We start from the raw sequence: 19,236 nt of genomic DNA on the forward strand, positions 1-19,236 counted from the left end.
CAAAAACAGCTAACAAGCATACTTAACAGTAAAAGACTGAATGCTTTCCCTCTAAAGTCAGGGACAAGTCAAGGACATTACTCTCACTACTCCTTTCCAGCGCAGTACTAGAAGTTCTGGAACTTAATGGCAGTCACTGCAACAAGGCAAGAAAAAGAAATAAGCATAGAGAGCAGTTTCTCAGACCCACCCTTCTTTCCCTTATGCAGCCGTTGGTGGTGGGGGCCAGTCTTTGGCAAGAAGAGTAGAAGCTAAGGCCTCAGAGGGGGCACAACTGCAGGTGGTGACTGGGTGAGCAGAAGCCTGTGTCTGCAGCTCCATAGGAGCAGAGAGAGAGACAAAACTGATTCTAGAGCTTACAGAATAAACACTCGCCCTAAATATTCCCTGGTAAATACTAGAGGCACTCTCGATGGGTGGCTGAAGTCATGCCATGGCAGCTAGAATTTAGACACATTCATAACACACTTCAGTAAAACACCACACACGTAATTGAGCCAGATACAAACATGGCATAAAACGAATACCTGGGGCGCCTGGGTGGCTCAGTCAGTTAAGCAGCTGCCTTCCGCCCAGGATCCTGGAATCAAGCCCTGCATTGGGCTGCCTGCTCAGCGGGGAGTCTATTTCTCCCTCTCCCTCTGCCTCTGCCTGCCGCTCGCCCTGTTTGTGCTCTCTCTCTCATGTAGATAAATAAAAATCTTTTAAAAAAAACAAAAATGAAAACACAAACGCCCAATGTAAAAAGGAATCTAAATTTAGAGGGGAAAAAAAAGTTTGGTGACAATAAAGAACTCTCTAAACTTTAAAAAAAAAAAAAAATTAGAAATTATCACCCTAATGCCCAGAAGTTTACATGAAGATTTGCTTTATCCCAATGCGGGAAATGATGAAGTTCTAATGATTTATAATGGAGAAGCTGATCTCCTATAAATTGTGTCTAACTGGCCTGATATTGACAGCTAGTATGTGTATCATTAAAATTCACTCTTGGGGAAGGGTGCCTGCGTGGCTCAGTAGGTTAAGCATCTGCTTTCAGCTTAGATCATGATCCCAGACTCAGCAGGGAGTCTGTGTCTCCTTCCTATACCTTTCCCCCCATGTTCATGCAGATTCACTCTCTCAAATAAATAAAAACTTTAAAAAAAAATTCATAGTGACTTTTTGGTGTAAGCAGCCACTGATTATGGAGAAAAGCTCAATATGGCATTAACTGAAAGGATACCTGACCCACTTACCTTTGACCCTTCTAGACAATCATACAAAAATTCACCAGGCTGTTCTGGAGTAAGGAGATACACCTTGGAAGCTATAGATATGAAAAGGGTAAGGATAGAATTGCAACCTGAGATCAAAGATGTCACAGACTTTAAAAAGAAAAAAAAAAAAAAAACAGTAGGAACAAATTGGAAGTTCATTAAAATCCCTGCAAAGTTCATTTGCTTTCCTTTTTGCTTTCATACACTATCTGAGCTACCTTTCTAATAATAATTTTGCAAACATTATTATGACCCAGTCACTGAGTTAGATTTTTGTTAAGCATGTACTACAGACAAGGCATGTGATAGAGTATAAAGATGACAGAAACAACAACAAAGAGACAGCCGTAATCTCTGCTCCTTGGGATTTGCAGTCAAGTGAGCAGACAGACATTAACCAAACCATCATCAAACTAAACACACGATTGCAAATGTGTTAAGTGTATGAAGGAGAAACCCTAGTACTATGAAAAAGTAACAGAGGAAGCTGTTTTGGACTGGAGGAGAGTCAAGCCAGGCTTTTCCATGGAAGTAAAAGTGCAGCTGACACCTGAAACCTGGAAAGGAATTACCAGTATTTAGGAGTATCTTGGAAAAGAGAGTATTCTGGGCAGAGAATAGTCTGTATAAAGGGGGTGGGGCATTTGACTTATGCTAGCAAGGGTCCCTAGAGTTCGGTAGGCGATGGGAATGAGGTTCAGAAGCAGGGCAGGGGCCAGCCTTTGTCGGGATGGGTAGGTGTAGGCCACATTAAGAATTCTGGACTTTGTATTAAGTGCAAAGGAAAGCCATTAGCAATGGAGTGATATGACCTGATTTGCCTATAAAGAGACCACTCTGACTGTTGTGCGAGGAGAAAATTTAAAAGCCACAAGGAGGGATCCACTGGGGAGAAACAAGAAGGCACTCTCCTAGAATGCAAAATGCAAAGACCTGCCAAAACACTCAGTGAGCCAGATAAATCATATTTTAAAGCAAGCGTTGAAAAAAAGCAAATCGGGGCGCCTGGGTGGCTCAGTGGGTTAAAGCCTCTGCCTTCGGCTCAGGTCAGGATCCCAGGGTCCTGGGGTGGCGCCCCACATCTCTCTGCTCAGCAGGGAGCCTGCTTCCTCCTCTCTCTCTGCCTGCTTCTCTGCCTACTTCTGATCTCTCTCTCTCAAATAAATAAATAAAATCTTAAAAAAGGAAAGAAAGAAAGAAAAAGAAAAAAAGCAAATCTACACACAATGGCCTACACTCCTCCTCCCTGTTTCCATAAACAAAGTTTTATTGGAAACAGGCCTGGGATTAGCTTGAGCAAAGTACAACAGGATGGGGATTGTGGGAGGGCAGATGCTACCCTTAGTTAAAATTTTGATTTTTTTTTCACCATTTTTAGCATTTATTCTGATTTTTAAAAACTATTTTATTAAGTTCTGATTTACTAAGGTTTTTTGCACCCAAGGCAAGTGCCTCATTTTCCTCACCCTACAAAGGCAGAAATAGGGGGGAAAATTGGAGATTATTCATCTATTTATTCACTCAACAATGCCACATACTGTTCTACACCGCGTAGGGGTACCGAGTAAAAAAGATGATTATAGTACCTACACTCTCAGGGAACGTATATACTAGTGTAATATCAAGAACCCCCAAACCAAGATGATTTTAGATTTTGTCAAGTACAATTAAGGAAGTCAAAGACAGGACCTGATCTGGTGACCAGGAGGGGGCTATTTCAGAGCAGGTGGCCAGGGAAGGCTAGGAGGACTAAAATCTGAATAGTGAGAACCAAAGGAAGTGGGTCCCAGGAAGAGGAAAAGTCCGCGTAACCACAAGTAGGATTCAGGAGAGTGACTCGTGACCTGAACTGGCATGGTGGCAAGGAAACAGAGAGCCATGACCGATGGGAGATGTTTTAAAAGTAGAATCAGTCATTGGTTCAATTATGAGTGAGAGAGAGATGTCAAAAGACTCCATTTCCTGACCTCACAGTTGGCTCAATGGAGGAAAACTGCGACAATAATGGCTTTGATTGTCATGTTTTAGTCCAGCAGAATTCATGAGTCAGAGGAAAGAGCACATAAACAAAGCTACAGACCACTTGCCCTGGAACCCATACTTTGACCCTGCACAGCCCCCCTCAAATGCCCACAGCCTCACTGTTGGTTTAAAGAGGATCCATGTCTCTAAGAGATCCACTCCAGTTTTCCTGAATAAAAAATAATATGGGGGGGGGGGGGGCGCCTGGGTGGCTCAGTGGGTTGGGCCGCTGCCTTCCGCTCGGGTCATAATCTCGGGGTCCTGGGATCGAGTCCTGTGTCGGGCTCTCTGCTCAGCGGGGAGCCTGTTTCCTTCTCTCTCTCTGCCTGCCTCTCTGCCTACTTGTAATCTCTCTCTGTCAAATAAATAAATAAATAAAATCTTAAAAATAATAATAATAATATGGGGAGAGTACAGCCATCTGACGTGTCAGGAAGAGATGTGCTATTCCCCTCAGGACCCTTCTCTAGGCTAGCATGCTCTGTCCTGGATGCCTAACATTTTTCCGTGGCTGTGATCTCCTTTAAGTGGAGGGTCCCCTTTATATCACATTCACCCCTTATCTCTTTGGGTATCTTTCCACTCATTTTTTTCACCTGCTCCACCATGTCAAAATAGTCAGTATTCTAGTTGTTCCCTGATCTTTTTTTTTTAAGATTTTATTTATTCATCCGACAGAGAGAGAGAGATCACAAGTAGGCAGAGAGGCAGGCAGAGAGGAAGGGAAGCAGGCTTCCCGCTGAGCAGAGAGCCCGATGTGGGGCTCGATCCCAGGTCCCTGAGACCATGACCCGAGCCGAAGACAGAGGCCCAACCCACTGAGCCACCCGGGCACCCCTGTTCCCTGATCTTGATCGTGAACTGCCCTTCTGAAGAACAGTCTTTCCTGTAAGGTAGCAGCTGCAGTGCTTTTTAATACCTAAGTCAATATTTGGGCAGTATACAGTTCAAGAGCACTAAGGGAAGAAAATTAGTCTAACTATACCTTACAACAATCCTAAAGGGCAAATGTTGTCACTACTGTTTTATGGATGATGCCAGTGAAGTCCTAAGGAGTGACAGGGATAAGGAAGATCATATATTAGTTAAGCCGGGGAGTCAGGGTTTGAACTTTGAATTCCCACTGGACTTCATAACCTGTATTTTCAGTCACTGTTCGTACTAAACTTCCCCCAAAAGGGTATAACTTCATTAATTTGAAATTAGTGCCCAGAGGGAATGTCGGGTAGTGAGAGTAATGCTCAGGTCAGCAGACCTGAGTTCTAATCCTGCCTTTTCCTCACTCTGACCCCCAGCACTCTTTCTCAATTGCAAGAGTCCCTAACGTCCTCTAGGGGAAACTCCCTGTCCCACAACAGACTTATAAGTCAGAACTGTTGCTGTGTGAGAAGGCAGGATCAGAGTAGATGGACCTGATTCCTTTAAACAAAGCTGTCAGTTTGGACTTTTTGTGTGTAAGTTTCCAACTTTTCAATGGTAGCAAGGAATTCACAGTTGTTAAAACAACAACAAAAACAACAACAAAAAACCCTCTGCTTCGTCCTCTGTGGACAAATTACATCCTTGGACCTAACCTAGCTTGGTCTCCACTGTAAGAGAGCTGTCTATAGAGTCTTTCTCCTGGGGCGCCTGGGTGGCTCAGTGGGTTGAAGCCTCTGCCTTCGGCTCAGGTCATGGTCCCGGGGTCCTGGGATCGAGCCCCGCATCGGGCTCTCTGCTCAGCGGGGAGCCTGCTTCTCCGCCTACTTGTGATCTGTGTCTGTCAGATAAATAAATAAAATCTTAAAAAAAAAAAAAGAGTCTTTCTCCTGAAGAGAATATACTTTGATTAAAAACACATCTTTTTTTTTTTTTTTTAAATCGGAGAGAGGGTAAGCACAAGCAGGGGCAGCACCAGGCAGTGGGAAAAGCAGACTCACGGCTTAACTGGCTGAGCTGCCCAGGCACCCTAAAAACACACCTTAATGTAAATTTAAAAAAATTTTCAGCCAGACTGTGAGGGAAACCCAAAATGGAATATAAATTATTAAAAATGACCCTGAGTGTATTATGAATCAATAACATAAGCACACTGCAGAGAGTACAGTAGAAAAGAACTAACCCAGGTAAATTTGGAAACCAGTATTTTGACTGTATACTGTAAAGTTAAAGAAAAAAAGAACTGCACCAGGAACTATATACCCTGGTTAGTTAGTAAAGTTGTTTTTCACAAGTGTATGGGTTAGTAATTCTGAAAATACTTTGTACATTAACGTTATGTACCCTGCAAAGGAAGTGCATCACTTGAAATTTTTTGCTAAAAATTCATAGCCTCAATCTAGTCATGAGGAAAATATCAGATCTGAAGTAAAGGTCATGCTACAAAATGACTGTACACTTCACAAGTTCCAGTACTCTTCAAAAGTTTCAAGGTCTTTTTTTTTTTAAATGATTTTTTTTGTTGTTTGACAGAGAAATAGAGAACCCACAAGCAGACAGGGGGAGCAGCAGAGGGAGAGGGAGAAGCAGGTTCCCTGCTGAGCAGGGAGCCCATGTGGGGCTTGATTTGAGGACTCTGGGATCATGATCTGAGCAGAAGTCAGATGCTTAACTGACTGAGCCACCCAGGCATCCCAGAAGTTTCAAGGTCTTGAGGACAAGGAAAGACTGAGAAAGTGTGAGAGAAGACTTAAGAAGACATGATATCTAAATGTAATGTGGGATCTGGAATTGGATCCTGGAACAAAAAAGGGCATCAATGGAAAATCTAATGAAATCCAAATAAAGTTTCAGTTTATAGTGTTGTACTCATGTTAGTTCCGGTTTTTGATAAATGTACTATAGTTATTCAAGACATTAACACTAGGGAAAACTGGGTAATAGGTATTCAGGAACTTTCTGTATTATTTTTGCAACCTCAATGCTAAGTCTAAATTTTTTTCAAAATAAAAATCTGACATGCATACACACACACACACACACGCACACACACACACCACCACCACCACCACCACCAACAACAACAACAACAACTAACACGCTTTTGGTTGGATGGTAGAGAAGCCTAGATTGGACTGAAAGGCAAAGAGACATCCACATTGCTTTGACTTAAGACATTCACAGAAATTTGGGGAGGGACACTAGAGAACAGGGGAGAAGATCAAAGAGGAAACAAGTACCCAGTACAAGTACCCAGGACTATGGAGAGGTAGTTATGCAGAGGGAGTGACTAAGGGGAATTTAAGAACAAGATCTGCATAGCGGAAAAGAGGTAAAAATGAAAGAAGATGGAAACCAGAGAGGGAGACAAACCAAAAGAGACTCTTAATCTTAGGAAACAAATTGAGGGTTGCGGGAGTGGAGGGGTGGTGGGAGGGCTGCGGTGGCTGGGTGATGGACACTGGGGACAGTACATGTTGTGGTGAGCACTGGGTGTTATGTAAGACTGATGAATCACAGACCTGTACCCCTGACACAAATAATACATTATATGCTAATTTTTTAAAAAGAACAAGATCCAAACTGAGGTTGTTTGTGGACCATAATGTGCTACAAGCAGCCTTGTGTGGTGCTTTGGGGACTGGATGAATCAGGATGGCAGCACAGTGTGACGCAGGATTGCAAAGGGACAACACTGCATGGGAGGTAAAATAGAAGAAAAAGAGAAGTCAACAGAACTTGAAGACAGATGCCACTGGAAAATATATGGGAGCCATAGGAATTTTGAGAGTTTTCAAAAGGATATGGGATTTTCAGTATATTATGCTTCTGGACTATTTTACTCATTTTATTTTATACTTTGTCTTTAAAAAATTGTTCCTTCTTCTCCCTTCCTCACCCCCCACCCTCTTCCACCACCCTTCTGTGTTCCATTTGCCTGTCCTTTCCTTCCTTCCCACTAACAGTTAACCACCATTATGAGTTTTGTGTCATTCTAGGAATTGTAAACATTCATTTACAACAAAATGTAATATATATTACATAGTATATATTGTCCTTCTCTTTATTATTACACAATTAACATATATATATATATTTTTTTTTGAGAGAGAGAGAGACAGAGAGAGAGAGACAGAGAGAGTATGAGCGAAGAGAAGGTCAGAGGGAGAAGCAAACTCCCCGTGGAACTGGGAGCCCAATGCGGGACTCCCAGGACTCCAGAATCATGACCTGAGCTGAAGGCAGTCGCTTAACAAACTGAGCCACCCAGACGCCCACAATTAACATATTCTATATAGTTATCTGCACTTTGCTTCTTTTGCTTAATGATGTCTCTAGTAAGTTTTTCTGTATCAGTTTATGAACAACTTTCTTGTTCTTTTATACAACTAACAGTATGTCATTGGCTCTACACACCATAATTTTTTTAACAGACCCTCTTCCTAGATATTTCAGTGATTCCAGTAGAATTGTTGTGTGAAGTGTACATGCATTTTTTTTAAAGATTTTTATTTATTTATTTGACAGACAGAGATCACAAGTAGGCAGAGAGGCAGGCAGAGAGAGGGGGGAAGCAGGCTCCCCGCTGAGCAGAGAGCCCGATGCGGGGCTCGATCCCAGAACCCTGGAATCATGACCTGAGCCGAAGGCAGAGGCTTTAGCCCACTGAGCCACCCAGGCGCCCCTGTACATGCATTTTTTAAAAATATTTTACTTATTTATTTGAGAGAGAGGGAGAGTGAGTGGAAGGAGGGGCAGAGGAGGAGGGAAAGGGAGAGGGAAAGACACTCCAGTAGACTCCACGCTGAGCACAGACCTGAGCTGAAACCGAGTCAAATGCCCAAACGACCCCCACCCAGACACCCCCAGTAGTACTTGCTTTTATAGATATTGGTAAATTGTCCTGAAAAGGGGAATTTTATTTAATTAAATGTACTTAATTTTATTTTTATTTAAATTTTAGTGAACATACAGTGCAATAATGCCTTCTGTATAGAATTCAGTGATTCATCACATACCTGCAACACCAGCTCATCACAGCAAGTGCCCTCTTTAATACCCATCACCCTTCTAACCCATCCCCTACCCACATGCCTCCAGCAACCCTTAGTTTGTTCTCCATCATTAAAAGCCTCCTGTGGCTTGTTTTCCTCTCTCCTTTTCTTTTATCCCTTCCCATATGTTCATCTGTTTTCTTTCTTAAATTCCACATATGAATGAGATCATATGGTATTTGTCCTTTTCTGACTGACTTATTTCACTTAGCATAATACACCCTAGCTCTATCTATGTCATTGCAAATGGCAAGATTTCATTCTTTCTTTTTTTAAGATTTTATTTATTTATCTGACAGATCACAAGTAGGCAGAGAGAGAGGGAGGAAGCAGGCTCCCTGCTGATCAGAGAGCCCAATGCGGGACTTGATCTCAGGACCCTGAGATCATGACCTGAGCTGAAGGCAGAGGATCAACCCACTGAGCCACCCAGGTGCCCCAAGATTTCATTCTTTTTGATGGCTGAGTACATCCCATGGTAATCAGGGATTACCTTTTTTTAACCCATTCATCAATCGAATATTTGGGCTTTCTCCATAGTTTGGGTATTGTTAATAACCCTGCCATAAGCATTGGGGTGCATGTACCCCTTTGAATTGCATTTTTTTTTTAGATTTTATTTATTTATTTATTTATTTATTTATTTGAGAGAGAGAGAGTGTATAAGCAGGGGGAGCAGCAGGCAGAGGGAGAGGAAGAAGCAGACTCCCCGTGGAGCAGGGAGCCTGATGTGGGACTTGATCCCAGGACCCTGAGATTATGACCTGCACCAAAAGCAGCCGCTTAACTGATTGAGCCATCTAGGAGCCCTGAATTACATTTTCTTAAGGATTTTTAATTTACTCATTAGAGAGATAGAGAGTAGTGGGGGGACGGGGAGAGGGACAAGCAGACTTCCCACTAAGCACAAAGCCCAATAGGAGGACTTGATCCCAGGACCCTGAGACCATGACCCAAGCCAAAGTCAGAAGCTTAACCCACCGAGCCAGCCACCCAGGTGCCCCTCAAATCTGTATATTTGTATCCTTTGGGTAAATACCTAATCGTGCAATTGGGATCATAGGGTAGGTCACTTGACTGCTTTCCCCTTAATCCTCCAATTCACTATGATCAACTTGTCCTTTATAATTTAGTAGACTTGGGGTGACTGGGTGGCTCATTCAGTTAGGTGTCTGCCTTTGGCTCAGATCGTGACCCATGGAAAGGAACTTTTTGTAGTGATATGACACAGTGTCCAAGATCTACTGGGAAATGATTTAGAAAAAATACAAGGCACAGCAACGTACATAAAGGTCATCGTTGTGTAAAAGTGGGGGAGAGAGACTATGATACACATATATACGTATGAATAAAACAGCTCTGGAAAAATATAAAAGTGATACGATTGTTGGGGGTAGCCTGGCTCGCTCTGTCAGTAGAGTACTTGACTCTTGATCCTAGGTTCCTGTGTTTAAGTCCCACACTTGGCATGGAGCCTATTAAAAAAAATTAAAATAAAAAACATATAAAAAATAAACTTTAAAAATCCAGAACAGGGGCCCCTGAGTGGCTCAGTGGGTTAAAGCCTCAGCTCAGGTCATGATCTCGGGTCCTGGGATCGAGCCCCGCATTGGGCTCTCTGCTTAGTGGGGAGCCTGCTTCCTTCTCTCTCTCTGCCTGCCTCTCTGCCTACTTGTGATCTCTGTCTGTCAAATAAATAAATAAAATCTTAAAAAAAAACAAAACTCAGAACAGATTGTACTAGAATAATTAAAAACAAAAAGTTATGATTGTTTACTTCAAAGGAGAATAACTGAGTATCTGGGGACCAGTTACTACAAAGCTTTGTGAAACTTTCAAATTTTGAACCATATGGGTACATTACCCATTAGCAAAATAAAATCGTCGAGTAAGTGTCCTGAAGGGAGAAGATTGACCAATTAGGTACAAACTATTAAAAGCAAATCAAGGCCACAGTGATTGTAAACACCATGGGAAAATGTTTCATCTTGAATTTGGTGCCCCTGCACAGTTCTTGCCTTTAGCTGATACCTTGAAGCGCCCCTTCTGTTCCCACTCAGCTTATTTCTTTGTACTTTAAAAATGGGTGTGTCATTTCAGTGGATGATATGGACTGGCTCCCTCAACCTGCATTCTGCCCTTCTCTAGGGTGCCTTCCCGTACAGGAGAGGCTAGAACACCAAAACCTGCCATCCTGGCTCCTTCGCAGGCCCAACTCTGGATGTGAGATGGCCTCTGTCAGTTAGACACACTCAAGTGAGATTTGGAAGGGCAAAAATCAGGTGAGAGCTCTTTTCTTGCTCTTCTTCGCTTACCTCTCTGCGGCAGGTGAGGTCATGGAAATGTGAGATTTTATTGTCTTAAAGCAACACCTCCAGTGTCTTCCCACAGCTTTCTCGGGATTGGAGTACAGTTACTGTGGTAACAGGAGCCATGTTGGATTCCTGAATCAGGCATCTATGAAGCCTGCTTCCATGGTGTTGTGGTCCTGAACTCAGTCATTCCAAGTAGTGGCCTCAGAAGGCAGTCCCCTGGCGAGTCAGTTCCATATTGCTATAGAAGGCATTTCTGATGTTCCAGCCTAGAACACGCTCCCTCAGCCCTTTCGAAGATTTTCCAAGCGCCTCAATCTATATAATATACCTCTTCATGTTTAAGATACCTCAGTGGAGGCACCTGGGTGGCTCCGTCTGTTAGCATCTGCCTTAGGCTCAGGTCAGGATCCCAAGGTCCTGGGATCGAACCCCACATCTGGCTCCTTGTCAGTGGGGAGCCTCCTTCTCCGTTTCCTCTCCACTCATGCTCTGTCACTATTTCTGTCATTCTCTCACAAATAAATAAATAAAAATCTTAAAAAAAAAAAAAAGATACCTCTAGTGGTTTCTGTTTCCTGCACTGAACCCTAGCTGGTACAATCAGTAAGATTTTAGAGTACACAGAAATGTTGTGCGTGGACCCTCACGTTCTAATCCAGGTTATTCTCATTACTACTCCCTTTTCGCTCCATGGTCCTGGCCTGCCCTTCACTGTGATTCCAACCTGATGCCAGGCTAGTAAGATACACAGAACCCAAATTCAGCAGTCCTCTGGCTTTGCTGCTTATTCTAACCTTTGTTCCAAGTCCTTTAGCCTTGGGCATAAGCTCCGCTCTGGAGCTGAGTTTCTACAGTTGTCACTTCGTTTCTGAAGAACTAGACTTTTGCTTAATCCCTTGGAAGCTGAGTTCCTGCGTAGATGATTAGAAAATTATCTGGATCTCTGCTCACTGCAAGGGCTCCAGACTGGAAACCACCGCAGGGAGCCATGACGATCAGTATGGCTATCCAGGTGGTTAAAATACTGACACAGCCACTATCCTGACATGCCGGTGTTTCCTCACACTTCCCTCCCACCTGGAGGCCCTCCCGGCCCTCTCTCCAATACATCCTCTCAAGAGTTAATGGTCTGCCCAGCAGGGTCTTCTAGGCACTGGTTCCACAGCCATGGTCAGCCTCAATTCTGATTGGTCTTTGTTCCCAGTTGGTTGTCAAACATTTCGAAGAGCAGCTCTGCCTACAAGCCTTTAGTGTCTTTGCTGATTGGGTAATGTTTTTTTAGCTCTATTATTTCTTTGCAGCTGGGATGTTTGCTTTCCATTTACTCCATGAATCTTGACTGTTCAGCTCTGGGGACTATTATTATCCAACTCTGGGTTTTAGATTTCAGTTTCTATTGATGTCCAGGATTTTTATAATATCTATGGCATCCTTCTGACAGATTTTTTAGGTTTGATTAACGTCACTAACTCCTTATTGCTGGAAAGACTCTGAGATTATGGACACCTTTTAAAAGCCGCGATTTGGGGCACCTGGGTGGCTCAGTGGGTTAAAGCCTCTGCCTTCGGCTCAGGTCATGGTCCCAGGGTCCTGGGATCAATCCTGGGAGTGAGCCCCGTGTCGGGCTCTCTGCTCAATGGAGAGCCTGCTTCCTCCTCTCACTCTGCCTGCCTCTCTGCCTACTTGTGATCTGTCAAATAAATTTAAAAAATAAAATAAAAGCCTTGATTTTTACCAGCCATTAGTCCCAGGCTTTTTTTTTTTTTTCCCCTTAAGATTATTTATTTATTTATTTGCCAGACAGAGATCACACCGAGCAGAGAGCCCAGTGCAGGGCTCTTCCCCAGGACCCTGGGATCATGACCCGAGCCAAAGGCAGAGGCTTTAACCCACTGAGGCACCCAGGTACCCCAGTCCAAAGCTCTTGAACCAATCCTATTCTACACTATATTTATAAGAAATAATATTTTTTAAACATTTTAAATGTTAAAATATGCTTAAATTCTTTAGGCTAAATAAAAGTTTATCTCGTGTCCATTATTTTTTATTTTTTTATTTATTTTTTTAAATAGTTTTTTTTTTTTTAAGATTTTATTTATTTATTTGACAGAGAGAAATCACAAGTAGATGGAAAGGCAGGCAGAGAGAGAAGGAAGCAGGCTCCCTGCTGAGCAGAGAGCCCGATGCGGGACTCGATCCCAGGACCCTGAGATCATGACCCGAGCCGAAGGCAGCGGCCCAACCCACTGAGCCACCCAGGCGCCCTATCTCGTGTCCATTATTAAAAAATAAAATTTCTGGTTAAAATTTAGGTCTTCTCTTTAAAAGCTATAATAATTAAATTGTACACCCTTAAATTGAGTTAATCTGTGTTATTTTCCTAATAACAGTATTTCCATACTGTTAAAAATCAAGACAATTTGACAAAATTGGTCAAATTCACACTCAACCTCTACAAAAGGTGGCAACTTTTATGTTGCAAAACACATAAAAAAACGTGCCTGGGTGGCTCAGTCGGTTAAGTGGCTGCCTTCGGCTTGGGTCATGATCCCAAGGTCCTGGGATTGTACCCTACATCAGTCTGCCTGCTCAGTGGGGATCCTGCTTCTCCTTCTCCCTCTGCCTGCTGCTCTGCCTGCTTGTGCACTCTATCTGTCAAATAAATAAATACAATCTTTTAAAAAATTAATTTAAAAACTACATTAATTAAAAAACACATACTAGGTTTTTCCATCTTATTTGGGTCATTATTCCACCACATAGAGAACCAATAGTTGTTACAAGTTATGTAATTCATAATCCACCTTTCTAAAGTATATTGGTGCTTTTCTTATAAGGAATCTTGTAAGAAGGGGGTTGCAAGATAAATTCATAAGGGAGAACATTTAAAACAGAAGAAATTCAAAAGGGTTCATATTAAGTTTTTTTCAGAAAGGAAAATCAAGGACATTTTTTTTAAAGATTTTATTTATTTATTTGACACAGAGAGCGAGAGAGCTCAGGTAGGCAGAGCAGCAGGCCGAGAGAGGGGTGTGGCGGGGGTGGGGGGGAAGCGGCCCCCCCGCTGAGCAGAGAGCCCAATGCGGGACTTGATCCCAGGACCCTAAGATCATGACCTGAGTTGAAGGCAGAGGCCACTTAGCCACCCAGGTGCCCCAAGGACATGTTTTAAATTAGAAGAGAAGAAATCCTTGTGAAAATGTATTAATCTTTGTGAAATGTGTTAATCTGTGCTAGCAAAACAAGGGCAAAAATCCAAAAAGAAGACATGAGATACAAGAACACAGTAACCATCCATGACTCCAGTGAGGAACAATGTCAAGATGTGGCCGATTTGGAAGGCATCTATCTCCAGAGGACATAAGTCAGTGGGCTCCCTGTATTCAAAGAATGGAAGTATTTCATGCTATGGATGGGTAAAAGAGGCACATGTCTTCTCTTCAGTAGGGAAAAAGAAAGGCAATTGAGATTTGTAGGAAAAACAAGTAAAACAAAATCTCAAGAAAGCCATGGTCCAGATATGAAGTAGACTAAAATGTGGCTTGATTTTGATCATGATGGAATTCAAGGAAAGGGACATTTTCTCGTAAGTGGCAGAGGAAGGGGTCAAAAAGTGGACTCGTGAAAGGAAATGTTGTCCTAGTGCAGCACTTGTTTCCACACTGAGTAATGTTTACATTGTGATAACAGAGCAAACGCTGCTTACTGCCATTCAAAGTCTAGAGCTGATGAGGGACAAAACACTGAATATTGTTTATAGTTACAGAAGAGAATGTAGTTGCCATTAACCTTGATGTCATAAACTTAAAAGACAGAAAGCAAAAGTGAGGCTGACAGAGGTTGGTTGGAAGGAGAGAAGGAAAGGTGGGTGTGGTAACAGCTTCGTCTTACCTACAGGGGAGACAAGAGCGATGTAAAAAAAAAAAAAAGCTGATGGAACAAGGAACAGTAGCTTATCTTAAGTTATAAAGACTTTCAATATAAGAACTAAAAATAATATACTAAAACTGGAGGGGAGAGAGAATAGCTTAAGTAGTTAAATCTTTACCTTTCGAAGATAGGAGTAAAGGTCTGCAATTGATACATCAAGAAATATTAACATAGGAGGGACACCAGGGTGTCTCAGTCAGTTAAGCATCTGCCTTTGGCTTGGGTCACGGTCTCAGGGTCCTGGGATCGAGCCCCACATCGGGGTCCTTGATCAGCAGGAAGCCTGCTTCTCCTTCTCTCTCTCTGCCTTTGCTCCCACTGCTTGTGCTCTCTGTCAAATAAATAAAATCTTTAAAAAAAAAAGGAAATATTAACATAGGAATATTATTTAGTTATAAAGATGACTATGTGAAAACAAAAATGAATTGCTGTAGAGAAGCAGTACTGGAATGAGTGGGGAAGGAGCAGTAGAGGGGCCGTGGCTTTTTATTGTAAGTCCTCTGGACTGGTTAATTTTTTTTTTTTTTACTAAATATTAATTTAATTCCTAAAACTGTTAATAAAAATAAAAGTGCATTAAATTACAAATGGGCATAATAATTTTTGTTCTTAACATATCAGATGTGGGGGCGCCTGGGTGGCTTAGTGGGTTAATCCTCTGCCTTCGGCTCAGGTCATGATCTCAGGGTCCTGGGATCGAGCCCTGAATCGGGCTCTCTGCTCAGCGGGGAGCCTGCTTCCCCTTCTCTCTCTGCCTGCCTCTCTGCCTACTTGTGATCTCTGTCTGTCAAATAAATAAAATCTTTAAATATATTAAAAAAAATCAGATGTGAGGATAACTGGTAATAGATCTAGAACATTTTAGAAAATATATGATTAAACTTCATCATGAATAAATACAGTAAATAAGTAATTTGATAAGTTTCTAAAGAATATTAGTACTTGGGGGCAACTGACTGCATGGCTCAGTCGGTTAAGCATCTGCCTTCAGCTCAGGTCATGATCCCCAGGTCCTGGACTGAGCCTGCATAGGGCTCCCTGCTCAGCCAGGAACCTGCTTTTCTCTCTCCGCCCTGTTCGGGCTCTATCTCTGTCTCTCTCTTTCAAATAACTATTTAAAAAAAAGAAGAATATTAATGCTTGTATTCCTTAAGTAATTATCACCTGTTTCCTTACTTCAAAGGTTTCTAGACATGTGAGGTAATCATTGCATATGACACATTAAACATGATTTATTTATTTGAGAGAGAGAAAGCATAAGCAGGGGGAGCAGCAGAGGTAGAGGGAGAGGCAAACTCCTGCTGAGCAGAGAGCCCAATGCAGGGCTTCATCCCAGGACCCTGAGATCATGACCTGAGCAGAAGGCAGGCACTTAACAACTGAGCCACCCAGGGCACCCAGGTGCCCCAAACATGACTTATTCAAAACTATCAGATGATCTGAGGTTTTCCTACAGATTGATGAAGGCTCTGTGGACATTTCCTTTCCTAGTGAGATATAAAACCAAGTGATGGTGTAAGGGATCTCTCAGCACTTTGTAGCTTCTCCATTTTTTTTTAAAATGTTTTCAAGTTTTTTTTTTTTTTAAAGATTTTATTTATTTATTTGACAGAGAGAGATCACAGGTAGGCAGAGAGGCAGGCAGAGAGAGAGGAGGAAGCAGGCTCCCCACTGAGCAGAGAGCCCAATGTAGGACTCGATCCCAGGACCCTGGGATCATGACCTGAGCCGAAGGCAGAGGCTTTAACCCACTGAGTCACCCAGGCACCCTAGCTTTTCCATTTTGGGGCCACCTTCAAGCTTATGCTCCTGGGGAGTAGAGCAGTGATAAGTAACTTCATACTACTTCGTTTTGCTCAAGCACAAAATAAGCAAAGGAGGACGGGGAGAGACTTATCCTCTCTCATTTGTTGGGACAAGTTGTTTTGCCCTAACAGCTTTAAAATTTTGCACAGCATGTAAACACTTACAAGGCTGGATTCTTTTTCTTTTTCTTTTTTTTTTTTAAGATTTTATTTATTTATTTGGGAGAGAGAGAGCAAAAGTAAGAGGAGAGACAGAGGGAGAGGGAGAAGCAGACTCCCCACTGAGTGGGGAGCTCAAGATAGACGGTTAACGGTTTAACCAGCTGAGCCACGCAGGTGCCCCACAAGGCTGGATTCTTATCCATGTATTGAATATCATTTGAATTTTTTGTTTTAAATGAGATTTCCCAAGACATGTCTAAAATGTCATTGAAAATCCTTTCATTGGGGCGCCTGGGTGGCTCAGTGGGTTAAAGCCTCTGCCTTCGGCTCAGGTCATGATCTCAAGGTCCTGGGATCGAGTCCCTGCTCAGCAGGGAGCCTGCTTCCTCCCCTCTCTCTCTCTGCCTGCCTCTCTGCCTACTTGTGATCTCTGTCAAATAAATAAATAAATAAATAAATAAATAAATAAATAAATAAATGAAAATCCTTTCATTATACAAGAAGCCACAAAAATTTTCTTTCATACTCAATCTCCATTGGATATTGCTTGTTCTTCACTTTCCTGTATCCTAGTTTATCTATAATCTTTTTTTTTTTTTTTTGGTCTGAATGTTTTTTTAATTTTTAAGTTTTCAAAATTACTTTTCAGTGTACTAGAATTCATTGTTTATGCACCACACCCAGTGCTCCATGCAATACATGCCCTCCACAATACCCACCACCAGGCTGGCCCAACTTCCCACCTTATCTATAATATTATATAAAAATCTCTCCCTTGCTATATTTTGAAACAAGGGTGGGACACTTACTAGGTAGCTATCAATGAAGTTCTGGTCCAGTTTTAGTGCATACATAAATGAGAGGAAAACCATAAATAATATTCATAAAATAAGAGCAGCACAAATTTTTGATTGATTAAACAAATATATATTGAATATTTATTATGTACTAAGCACAAACTAGCTGATAAAATTCTATACCAAGATAGGACTAGAAACATTATCCTTACTAGCACTTTAACTGCTTGACATTTTAGAAAATGTATTCACTTTGTGTAGGATTTCTCATCTTTGGCACTATTGACATTTTGGACCAGAGAAGTCTTTGTTGTAGGAGGCTGTCCTATGGATTGTAGGGTATTTAGTAGAATCTCTGATTTCTTTCTCTCTCTCTTTTTAAAAAAGATTTTATTTATTTATTTGACAGAGAGAGAGAGAGAGATCACAAGTAGGCAGAGAGTCAGACAGAGAGAGAGGAGGAAGCAGGCTCCCTGCTGAGCAGAGAGCCTGATGTGGGGCTCAATCCCAGGACCCTGGGACCATGACCCGAGCCGAAGGCAGAAGCTTTAACCCACTGAGCCACCCAGGCGCCCCGAATCTCTGATTTCTAACACTAGGTGCCAGTAATAATCCCTCCCCTTTTCACCTTCCTTTCACCCACTAGTGACACCCAAACATGTCTCCAGACTTTGCAAAATATCCGCTAAAGGCAAAATTGTACCTGGTTGAGGATCGTTGAGTGTGATTGTATTTGAAAATTAGAACTTATTTAATTTTAGACCCTATGGTGCCAACTTTGTCTACTTCTTACATGACGAATTTGTCTTGCACATCCGAACTTGAGAGGTACAAATGAAATCATTAGCTCTGCAATTGATGGCATTTTCAATTAACATATGAATCGTAGAACAAAAATGATATTTTTAGCTTACGGAGGTCTATCTTAAACCATACATGGCTGATAAAAAATGTGGAAATCTAAGTTCTAGGATTTCTCTTGAGTTAACCAGATGGTGTGCTTATCATCTGCCTACAAAAATCTTTCCATTCTTTTCAAATAAAAAGCTATTTTTTACTTTCCACTTCAAGATCATATGCTTTTCAATTCTTTCCAAGTGGAAAAAAATACAGGCTATGTTGGACTCTAAAATAAACTATCCCAAGTCCTGGGATTCCTGGGACTTGTGACCATCTAAGGAGAATGTCACTTATGTTCATGATCTTTACCCTCACATTCTTGTATCTTCACATCCCGTAGGTTTCTAATCTATCCTTATAATGGCAGCAAAGCCACATATACTTATGTGACAAACAATATCTAAGCTTTTTTACATACATTAAAATTTTTTCCCCTTTACTGATGTATAATTGACACACAAAAACTGCACATATTTAATGTATAGTTTGATGAGTTTGCACATATGCATACACCCATGAAACCATTACTATAATCAAGGTAATAAACAAATCAATTTCAGAGAGAAAAGTTGCAAAAATAAGACAAAGAGCTCCTTAATATCTTTTACCCAGATTCGCCAGTTGTTAACATTTTTTAATTTATTATATTTATATATATTTAATTTATTTATTTATTTGACAGACAGAGATCATATGTAGGCAGAGATGCAGGCAGAGAGAGAAGGAGAAGCAGGCTCCCCACTGAGCAGAGAGTCTGACGCGGGCTCGATCCCAGGACCCCGGGATCATGACCTGAGTCAAAGGCAGAGGCTTTAACCCACTGAGCCACCCAGGTGCCCCACCAATTGTTAACATTTTACCTTTACTTCTCCCTATTCCCTTCATATGTGTCTATAATATGTAATTTTTTTCTTGAACCATTTAAGAGTAAGTTACATTCTATTATTTTATCTTTAAATACCTCAATAGTGAGTTTTTCCTAAAGTCATAGAAACTGTAATTGATGTAATACTATTATCTAATCTATCTAAACATTCAGGTTTCAACATTTGTTCGAAAAATGTCTTCTGAAT

This window comes from Mustela erminea, chromosome 7 (assembly GCF_009829155.1).
Source record: "Mustela erminea isolate mMusErm1 chromosome 7, mMusErm1.Pri, whole genome shotgun sequence".
Classification (NCBI taxonomy): Eukaryota; Metazoa; Chordata; class Mammalia; order Carnivora; family Mustelidae; genus Mustela; species Mustela erminea.